General features: G+C 47.3%; 1 protein-coding gene across 2 annotated transcripts in view; it reads left to right on the forward strand.

The window, feature by feature from the left end:
- The window catches only part of LOC112443213 (uncharacterized), a 39,475-nt gene extending 32,608 nt beyond the window's left edge, over window positions 1–6,867 (forward strand). Inside the window, exons 3-5 of one of the 2 annotated variants that reach the window (XM_059879411.1) lie at window positions 3,222–3,261; window positions 4,132–4,205; window positions 4,608–6,867. The gene's annotated coding sequence lies outside the window, so the exon portion shown is untranslated. Of the gene's footprint in view, window positions 1–3,221; window positions 3,262–4,131 lie in introns of both variants that reach the window. The other variant, XM_059879404.1, reaches the window with a different exon arrangement.
- Window positions 6,868–11,334: the final 4,467 nt, after the last annotated feature.

Consider the following 11,334-nt stretch of genomic DNA (forward strand, 5'->3'; position numbering starts at 1 on the left):
GGGGAAGAAATTAAGACTGAGAGCCTACTTGCGAGACGTGTAATAATCTAGGCTGCAGGTCATGATGAAGACCTGAAGTGGAGCAGAAACAATGGGAATGGAGGAGAAATGAGGCGATCGATGAGATGCTAAGGGTATGGTGATTTGTGGGCAGGGCAGGAAGATGGCAAAGACAATGTTTGAGCCTCTGGCTTGGGTAAAGGGTAAAAGGTGGTGTCATTCGTCAAGATGGGGAACCCAGGAGGAGGAGCAGGTTAGGGAGGAAGTAAAAAGTTGGGTTTAGGGTGTGTTGAGCCTGCTGTGCCTGGGGTCATGCAAATAGAGCTGCTTGGTGGCATTTGGTAGAAGATCTAGGCTGGAGATATGATCTGGGAAGGTGTTAGTTGCTCAGTCGTGTCCGACTCTTTGGGACCCCATGGACTGTAGCCTGCCAGGCTTCTCTGTCCATGGACTTTTCCAGGCAAGAATACTGGAGTGGGTTGCCATTTCCTTCTCCAGGGTATCTTCCTGACCCACGGATCAAACCCTGGTCTTCCACATTGCAGGCAGATTCTTTACCATCTGAGCCACCAGGGAAGTGACCAGCGAAGAGGTGGAAGTTAAAGACCTGGGAACAGATTAAACCTGGGAAGGGGCTTGAAGATAAGGAAGGGAAGACAGCTAAGAGCAGAGTCATGAGGACAGGGAGAGCAGCCAGTACCCAGAGTGCTGGTCTCAGGGGGAGGAGAACCAGGGGGCTGTGGTCTGACAGAAGCCCCAGGAGGGAGAATTTAAAGAAGGGGGTCGTCAGAGTGTTTGAATGTTTGCAGAGGGCAAGAAGGAATGGCCTGGAGACAGTGTTTGGGATTTGGCAACTAAGAAGCCACTGATGACTGTGATGGCCGTGGAGTGGTTGGGCCGAAGGCAAGGTGCAGGGGCTGAGAAATGATCGGGCAGGGAGGATGGGAGGCAGGGTGTCAACTCTCCCTGGGACTGGGGCGTGGCAGCAAGGAAGAGAGTTTGTCCCACAGCGAAGAGTTTGTGTAAAACAAGATTTCATGGGAAGGCCTGGCGGCAGGCTAGAGACCCAGGTGTAGCTCATGTCTTATTCTGAGAGCAGAAGGGAATGGAAAGGTCTCAGATGCCCCGTGCTGTCTTGTTTATGGAGCCTGAATGAAAGCCCCTCCTAGGGGCCAGCAGAGGGAAGTTGCCCTGAGAGGAGGCCCTGGTTTTGAGGTTGGGTTTTGCTGGGTTTCCCCCATTCTGCATCTAGTTTCCTTGATCCACTGATTATCTCGGGCCGGTTTTGCTGAATGACTCAGGAGTTTAAGCAAGCTTTGCTTACTCGGTTTCACAGTTCTGGGGGAGGGGCGGTCGGATGCTTTCCTGATAACTGGGAAACAGTCATTAGATACTGAAAGGAGGACAATTAGGCCTCAGCTTCAGGGGCACAGAGAGAGAGGGAGGGAGAAGAGGGCAGGGGAGAGGAAAAGAAAAAAAAAGGGGAAGGCTCTCTAAGCAGGAAAGAATTTCAGTGCCTGGACCTGGAAGCAAACAGCTGATTTTGGGCTCCATTGCCTCTCTGCCTCCTGCTGTGTCTTAATAAAAATAACAATATGCAACAGGTAGCGCTTTCGCCCTCACCAGACTCTGTTCTAAGGGCCTAGGGGCTTTATCTCTGAAGTCTATTACTCTGATGATTCTGTTTGACACGAGGAAGTTAAGAGTTAGGGAGGTGAAGTCACTTGCCTGGGGCACCCAGCCAGTAACTGGAAGTTCTGCGACATGACTGCCAAAAACCTGTGTTCTCTACCCCGTGTGACTCCGCACTTCTGAGGTTGTGGCTAGGTGACCCACAAGGTGGTGGGCTTGGCCAGGGGCCTCCGCGATGAAGCTCTCAGCAAATGCCTGGAAACAAGCTTCTCTCCAGCTCGGGTTTCTACTGGGAAGGAAGGGACAGGATCCTCTCAGCTTCTTCTGAGGCTCCTTGTCACCTGAGACACCCTTCCAGAGCTCCCTCCCCCGAGCGTCTAAGCCCAGGAATAAAGGGCCTATTCACTGGGCCTCTCCTAGCTGGTCTGGAAGTGGCCAGGCAGCAGCCTGCGGTCAGTGCCCCTCCTCCAGCCTGGCCCCTCCTCTGGACTCGACACCTGGTATCTCTTTCTTGTGTCCCTGAGCCCAGGGCACCTGAGGCCCACACGCAGTATCGCTTTTTTGTCTAAACTGTCCCCCAAGAAGACACAGTTTTGTGTGCTGCCTGCCCTCGTCAGTGCTCTGTTCCAAGGGTTCCTGTGGAATCCAGGCTCCGGTAAACACCCAAAGAGGAGGAAGTGGGCCAAGCCATGAGCCTGCGATTGCATCAGGACTGACGCACTCCCTGCCTTTTCCCCCACCTCGGTCTCCAGAGGAGCCCTTGGGGCTCAGCCCAGGCCCTTTCCACCTTCATTCAGCCCAGGAGAGAGGCTCAGGCCAAGGTGAAGAAGGGGTTGCTGGGGAGGGATGCAGCTTAAACTGCCCTCTCCTTAGCTTGGGAGAGAAACAGCCAACACATGTGAAAGATAGAGGCGATGCAAAGGTGGAGTGGTCAGAGGACAGGGTCCAAAGAGGCTGGGAAAGTAACGTCTACGGAGTTTCTACCGAGTGCCACATAATAATGACAACAGTAATATCTGACTTAGGGACACATCAGGCACTAGATCAGGGGATTCTGTAATAAGTAACTAGCACGTTTTGTCTGGGGCTGCTATATGGTTCACCTGTCTCATCCCATCTAATTCTCACATCACTGTGTGTTGTATGATTATCATTATACATTCTTTTTTTTTTAATAGGAGGATAATTGCTTTTCTATGTTGTGTTGGTTTCTGCTATACAACAACGTGAATCAGCTAGAAGTATAAATACGTCCCCTCCCTCTTGAGCCTCCCTGAAACCCACCCCATCCCATCCCTCTAGGTCATCGCAAAGCACCCAGCTGAGCTCCCTGTGTTATACAGCAACTTCCCACTAATTAGCTGTTTTACACATGGTAGTGTCAGAGAAGGCAGTGGTACCCCACTCCAGTGTTCTTGCCTGGAGAATCCCAGGGATGGGGGAGCCTGGTGGGCTGCCGTCTCTGGGGTCGCACAGAGTCGAACACGACTGACGCGACTCAGCAGCAGCAGCAGCAGCAGCAGTGTATATCTATGTCTGTGCTACTCTCTCAATTTGTCCCATGTTCTCCTCCCCCACTGTGTTCACAGGTCCGTTCTCTATGTCTGCGTCTCGATTCCTGCCCTGCAAGTAAGTTCATTGACACCATTTTTCTAGATTCCATATATATGTGTTAATATACAATATTTTTCTCTTTTTGACTTACTTCACTCTGTATTTCAGAGCCTAGATTCATAGGATGATTCTTTTACATGTGAGGGAAGTGAGACTCAGAGGGTTTAAAGTCCAGAATTACGTCACAGTTGGGCACTGGAGCAACAGGCTTTGGATCCGGTTCTGTCTGTTCTTTGAATCATCATTCTGTAGTAATTAATGTAATTTTTGTCAGCAGGAGTAGGGCAGTTAATGTTAGCTTTGGTTTATAGATGGTGAAACTGAGGCTCAGATAAGTGAGTTGACATGTCTGAGATCCACAGTGCAAATCTCAACTCTTGTCACCCTTAATTTCGGGCCCTCATGCTGAGTTCTTTGGGCCCAAGAAGAAGGAACTCTTGCTAGAGTGTTTCCAAGAGTCCTTGTCAATGCAGTGTGAGCTTGTTTCTCCCCTCCCTACAAGGTCACCTCTCTGGGCAGAGATAGAATTGACACCTGCCTTGGTGAAGTCACTTGTCACGCTGGCTTGTGGTCATCTGCTGACCCAACTTTCCCTCTGGACTGTCAGCTCTCTGAGGGCCAATTCTGGCTATTCAGTCATCTCTCTGCACTGCTAGTGCCTGGCCCAGAGGAGGGTTTGTTGGAATGAATAAATGGATTCAGTTGAGGAGCTGAGATTTGAACCTAGGTCTTTAGGGCTCTGGCAGAGCCATTCCCACGCTCTCAACCCACTGCAGGCCCCCCTCAGCAGTGAGGCCTAGTTACACAAGCCGAAAAGCAAACAGCCAAGGCAGGAGGTCAGCTGATTTAGAATCCTTTCCCTCTCCTCCCCTTTCCTTTTTCCAGAAGTCAAGGAGAAACATGAAAAACTCCAATGTGCCCTGAACCAGTCTCAACCCCCCAAGTCAAGGAATGTAAAGGTGAGGAGTTGCCATGGTAACAGCAGAGCCAGGTGTGCTGGTGAATACTCAGTTCCTGCAGGGAAGTCATGCCCGGTGCTTGTCTGAGGATTTTATGATTTCTGGTTATAGGGGAGCCGCATTTCATTTGTTTCTCTTAATGGGACCTTACAGGAGACTTTTGCTTTTCATTGCTTCCATTTGCTTCTAAGTGGAAAGGGAGAGGAAAAAAAAAATCCCCTCCCCACCTGCACAGAGAAATGCCAAAAAACACCAGCAGTGCCATTAGAGGCTCTGCCACTGCTGGTCATAAAACCCCATCGTCACTTAAATCGCTCTATTTTAAAGGTTTGTGAAAACTGCACCAAATTGATTTTTCCCATATCACTTCTATCTGTTATTTCTGTGGTTTCTCTTCTTCAGTGCTGCATTTCCTGGGAGCAAGTCTACATGGAAACTTGAGGTACTCTGATGTGGTTTGGGAACCAAAAAATAATTGTTTAAGAGGTTACCAAATTGTTTTTTTCCCCCCCTTTTACTTACTGACGTACTTATTATTATTATTTTTTAACCTTGGGTCTGTTGCAATGGGCTTTGGCTCACAGAGTGCAAACTTAACTTAGCTTCAGGTCATGATCATTGTTGAGCAGAGATCTTGTAAACACAATGATGGAAAGAGCCTTAAAAGTCACCTGGCTCAGAGGTCCCAGAAGTTTAAAAAGTGGGGAAGGGGATCCAGATATGGTTGCTAGCTTTTAGTTTGGCCAAACAACAACATTAAAGAAAAACAACTATCATTTACTACAACCACTACTTCATGAAAGGAAGGATATTTTATTTTATTTTTTTTAGCAACTGAACTTTAATATCTTTCCCCAAAATTCCCAATTTATAAATTACTCTGCATTTGTGTATATATTTACACAAATATACATCATAAATTCCCTCATCTTAAATTCAGCCTTTCACAGGAGCAGGGTTCTGGGAATCTGAGACAACTGCTAGTCCGAGCTGGTACTCTAAGGAGCCCCTTGGTCTTAACATCGGCTGCTGTGTGCGCATCACAAGGGTCCACCCTGTAGCACCACAGATGCACAGCAAAGGTGCCAGTTCCGTTGCAGTCCAGGGAAGGATATTTTAATACCAAAAAAGGTAGGAAGAGTATACTGTCAGAATGAAAGCCTGTTCCTTAAACTGAATAAATTTCGCATATGAAATGTACCTTTTTTGTTTTTGAAATTTACCTTTTTATCCTTACTTTTCTGCTGTCTCCATCCACAAGCACCAGTCTTCGCATAGACATTTGAGAAACCACTGATTTGGTTTACTGTTTCTACCAGTAGTTCTTGGAGATGGTGTCGGGCTCTGCTTAGTTACTTCTAGTGGCTGGAGTGCTCATTACTTCCCGTTTTGATAACTGAACCTGTTTCTTCTTTTTCCTCTCCCCTCTCTTGCCTGCCCTTCTTCAGGTTGGTTATTGTCTCTCTTATATTCTCCCTTATCTCTCCTGCAGTTACCACTTTTGTAGCATTTATCCTACACTATTGTACTCCCTGGGTGATACATTCATGGACAACTAGACCGTTGGTTTCTTGGGGGCAGGGTGTACATCAGTTTGCTATTGGATCCTCTGGCTCATCACTGGTAGAAGCTCATTACTAATTGTTGACTGAAGAAATGAACTTCTACCTACCAGACTAATGATATCATGAAATAATTGTAATAATAATCATGAAAATAACACATTAGTTGGGACTTCCCTGATGGTCCAGGGGTTAAGACCTGATCCTCCCAATGCAGGGGGGCCAGTTCGATCCCTGGTCAAGGAACTAGATCCCACATGCCACAACTAAGAGTTTGCATGATGCAACTAAAGACCCAGTGCAGCCAAGTAAATAAATGGTGGGTATGTGTTTGCATGCTCATCTATGTCTGATTCTGTGACCACATGGATTGTAGCCCGCCAGGCTCCTCTGTCCATGGAATTTTCCAGGCAAGAACACTGGAGTGGGTTGCCATTTCCTATTCCAGGAAATAAATATTTTAAATAAATATTTTTTAAAAGTGTACTATAGCCTAAGCACTTTGTGTAATTTACATCAGGGTCAGCCTTTTATCTTAGGGTATTTGGAATAAGATGAAAGTGATAATCTATGCAGCATGGTGCTTTAAAAGGAACAGTTTCTCTGGGAATTTATCCTACAGAATTCCTCTAAAAGGAATCCAAGATGTATGTGCAGAAATGTCCATTCCAGTACTGCTTGTGTTAGCAAAAAAATGGAAACAATCCAAGTATCTATCATTAAGGAACCTGTTAAATTATAGTTTAGCCATACTACATAGGCAGCCTTTAAAAGAATAATGTAGATCTAAATGCAACTGACATGGGAAAGTGTCCAAGGCATATTGCTAAGAGAAACAATCCCATTTCTATTAAACATGCACACATGTGCGTGCATATAGGAATACATCAAAAAATATGAATGTACAGAGAAAGATAGGGAAGAACAATATAATACAAACTGGTAATGGTTTTCTTTCTTTAGGTATGATTACAGGGGACTTTTACTTTATTAAGCATTCATCTCTATAATTAAAAATTTTTTTATAAGAAGCATATATTATTTTTTAACAGCCTTATTATTATTATTGACCATACCACTAAGCTTTTAGGATCTTAGTTCCGTGATCAGAGATTGAACCCGGGCCCTGGCCATGAATGCACTGCCTCCTAACCACTGGACTGCCAGGCAATTCCCTTAGCAGCCTTAAAGTAGAATTTACATATTATAAAAGGTGCATATAATTTTTAAGGCTGGGGCTGGGAGTTAGAACAAAGCTAGAAAGGAAAGGCTTCTGACACTGAGGCTAATCTAATCTTCAGTTCTTTTGTTTGTCCTGTTCCCTTCCCCACAGTGGGTCTTCCCACCCTCCTCAGGCCCTCTGGTGGCTCAGTGGTAAAGAATCTGCCTACAATGCAGGAGACTTGGGTTCAGTCCCAATCCCTGGGTCGGGAAGATTCCCTGGCAACCCACTCCAGTATTCTTACCTGGGAAATTTCATGGATAGAGGAGCCCAATGGGCTCCAGACCATGGGGTAACAAAGAGTCTGAAACGACCTACCGACTAAACAACAACCCTCCTCAGGCCCTCAATATCTTTAAATGGCCTGGGAAACTCGTTTTCTTTATCTGGGCCTATGAGAGGCTACACTAGATGACTTCTGAAGTTCTTTCCAACATTAACTCTGGTAAGTTTGTAGCCCTTCTGCTCTTTCTCTCTCCTACCAAAATTGATTTTTAGGGAGGGGCTGATAATCCCAGTCTCATTATTTAATACATGCAAATGGCTGGTAAGACCCAGTTTTCCCCTCTTGTGATATTTGCATTGTAATAAAAGATAAGCTATAGTTTTGGCTTTCAGCCAAGAAGAAACCTTCAATTGTGTAGTTTATATGTACGCAAGTGGAGGACACAGTAGGTGATATGTTGATGGAAGCAGGGCAGAAAGCCACTGTGAGGGCAAAAAGTCAAGATTCTGGCCATGGCACCTGACGGAACCAAGACCTGCACCATCGAGGAAGGAGTCCTCTGTTTCACAGTGTGACTTTGGGGGCTGTGGTGGTTTAGTCACTAAGTCGTGTCCCACTGTTGCAACCCCATGAACTGTAGCTAGCCAGGCTCCTCTGCCCATGGGATTCCCCAGGCAAGAATACTGGAGTGGGTTGCCATTTCCTTCTCCATATGTGACCTTGATTGCCCCATTTAACCTGGTACTTTGAAGTCTTAGTGTGTCAGAGACTTAATATATGGTCAGAGAGCATATATTAAACATTTATACACAGGCTTCCCTGATAGCTCAGTTGATAAAGAATACAGCTGCAGTGCAGGAGACCCCGGTTCAATTCCTCGATTGGGAAGATTCCCTGGAGAAAGGATAGGCTACCCACTTCAGTATTCTTGGGCTTCCCTTGTGGCTCAGCTGGTAAAGAATCCGCCTGCAATGTGGGAGACCCGGATTCAATCCCTGGGTTGGAAAGATCTCCTGGAGAAGGGAAAGGCTACCCACTCCAGTATTCTGGCCTGGAGAATTCCATGGACTGTATAGTCCATGGGGTCACAAAGAGTAGGACACGACTGAGCGACTTTCACTTTCACAGACAATCTAAGTCACTCTGAAAGAAGTTGCCATAAGAAAAGAGTTTACACCGTTAAACCAACATCCCTCATGGAGGTAGATCATAACCACATTTGATATCATTTGAGAAGCAGATGGTGCAGAGGTGTAGATGGTGTTGAGGGTATGGGGCTCAGGACAGATACTCTTCGGTTCAAATCCCTCTGGGTGTGACTTTGGTCAAGTGGCCTCTCTGTTATTCACCTTGGATAACAATTTCCACCTTCTAGTACTGTTGTGAAATTGAACTCCTAATACCTATAAGCCTTCCCCGGTGGCTCAGTGGTAAAGAATCCGCCTGCCAATGCAGATGCCGCAGGAGACCCCGGTTGAATCCCTGGGTGGGGAAGATCCCCTAGAGTAGGCAAACCCACTCCAGTATTCTTGCCTGAGAAATCCCATGGAGGTGCCTGGTGGGCTCGCAAAGAGTCGGACACGACTTAGCGATTGAGGACGCAATACCTATAAAGTGAAGTCACTCAGTTGTGTCTGACTCTGTGCAACCCCATGGACTGTAGTCTACCAGGCTCCTCCGTCCATAGGATTTTCCAGGTAAGAGTACTGGAGTGGGTTGCCATTTCCTTCTCCAGGGGATCTTCCAGACCCAGGGATCTAACCCGGGTCTTCCGTGGTGCAGGCAGACGCTTTACCCTCTGAGCCACCAGGGAAGCCCATAAGAGCTTACTACAATGGTGCCTCGCACAGAGTAAGTCTCAGTAAGTGTTAGCTGTGAGCATCATTACTTCCCAATCACTGCGTTCGCTGTGTAGGGAAATTTGCTACACTACTTCCAACAGCACTTTTTCACTTCTTAATAAATTCTTTGGTATTTTCCAACTGCCCAACAGGGAAACTCAAGGTTATCAGGGAACGCTGTGAACTGAATCGAGCAGTCAGGGCAGCGCCAAACTTAAAGTGCTGGCTCGGAGTCCTCCCCTGACTCTCAGCACCACTTTCCCGGGGCCTCAGTTGCCCCATCTATACTAAGATAAAGTAAGGAGGTTGAGCCATGTTTCTAAACTTTCCCCTCTTCCTCGCTGCCAGTTCCTGAAGTCCTTTTCTTTCTGGATTTCTGACTGAAATCCAGTAACACCTGACGGCGGTTGAGAGGGGGATTCTGACAGCTGATGGGCCGGATCCAGAAGGAGGCTGGGCCCTTGCAGAGCACCCAGGCCCAGCCTTGATTCAGCGGCAGCTTTCCCGCTCCTACCTGCACCGGGGGAGGGAATTTCTGACCCGCGAACCCATCCCGGGAGCCAGCCTGGACGTCTCCCGGAATTCACAGCTTCTCTCCCTCCACACCCGGCTCCCCCTAGCAGCACGCGCCGAGGCTCTTCGGTTAGGAGCTCCCGAAGGCCGACTGCAGTCCGAGGGCGGACCGCCAGGGTCTGCGCTACTCGCCGAGGCTTCCCGCAGAAGCTGATTGACAAGGGCAGGGGCGGGGGAGTAGGTGCCCGCAGCCCGCAGTAACCCGGGCCCTGCCCCCTGGGCCTCCGCCCCTGTAAAGAGGGCTGTAAAATTCCGGAAGAGAGATTAGAGGCAGGGGATGGGTGGGGCGGTGAATCAGTACATTCTTTCCTCCTCCTGCCTCCCCCTCCCCCGTTATCACTTTGGAGAGGGTTGAGTCCTCTCTTGGCCTTCTCCTGACCGGTCCACTGGCAGGGTCCAGACGCGCTAAGCAGTGCTGGGCAGGGACCTCCCAAGCTCAGCTGAATTTTCTGGAGCCCGGACCGCTCATTTTGCAGCTCGTGACCCCGTTTGGTTTCGGGTTGGGGAATTGGTCGTTGCTTCCCATTGGGTCCTTTCCATAGAGAAGTCCACCGGCCTGTCTGTGCATTTGTCAGTAGCTCGCATGTATTATTAGGCAAGCCCCGGCTCTGTCTTTTCTCCCTAAAACTTCGCAGTGTAGGCATACTTTATCTCCTGATAGCTAGGCAGAGAGGTTAGGTAACCTGCCCAAAGTCACACAGTGGCAGAGTCAAGAATAATCCCAGCTCCGTTGATTCCCTAGATTTCCTACCAAACCCTGCAGCTTTCTTAACTTGAAGATTTTGAAAGGCAGCATCCATTAGGGGATAGGGAAGAAACATGTATGGACTACCTCCTACCATGCTGGGTACTTTAAATATGTCTTTAAAGACTGAAAGCCATACAGTCCATGGAATTCTCCAGGCCAGAATACTGGAGTGGGTAGCTATTCCTTCTCCAGGGGATCTTCCCAACTCAGGGATCAAACCCAGGTCTCCCACATTGGAGGCAGATTCTTTACCAGCTGAACTATCAGGGAAGCCTTTAAGGATTTATTTTCACAGCAACCCCCTGAGATAGATATGATCATCAATGCCCTATTACACAACAGGCAACTTTAAGTTTTGTGGTTTTTTGTTTTTTTTTGATATGGATCACTTTAAAAGTCTTTATTGAATTTGTTACAATACTGATTCTGTTTTATGTTTTGGGGTTTTGTCCAGGAGGCATGTGAGATCTTAGCACCTGCACCCCCTGCATTGGAAGGTGGGGTCTTAACCACTGGACCACCAGGGAAGCAACTTTAGAAGTTGGGAATTTGTGGGGCTGAGCTGGGATTCCTGTAGAGTAATAGTATAAAACTACAGTTAATGTCTCTGTAGTGCTTGGCAGTTTACAGAGCACTTTCAAGATCGTCATTTCAGAGCTATCCCATTTCACAGATGAGGACAGAGGTTCATTCCTGAAGTTAAGTCATCTGTCCAAGATCACAAAACTGCAGAGCCTGCAGTTTTGAAATAAACTCTATAGAGTCAGTAGTAGCAAAGTTCATGCCCTTTACTCATCCCACAGTTCCATGTACCACTCTAACGATTGTAATAATATCTAACGTTTATTGAACACTTACTATGTGTCCAGTATGGTGTTACCTGAATTATATACACTAGTCCTGTAAAGCTCAAAACTATGTCATGAGGTAAGTACTGTTTCCTTTTCCATTTTACAG

The sequence above is a fragment of the Bos taurus genome, chromosome 2 (assembly GCF_002263795.3).
Source record: "Bos taurus isolate L1 Dominette 01449 registration number 42190680 breed Hereford chromosome 2, ARS-UCD2.0, whole genome shotgun sequence".
NCBI lineage: Eukaryota > Metazoa > Chordata > Mammalia > Artiodactyla > Bovidae > Bos > Bos taurus.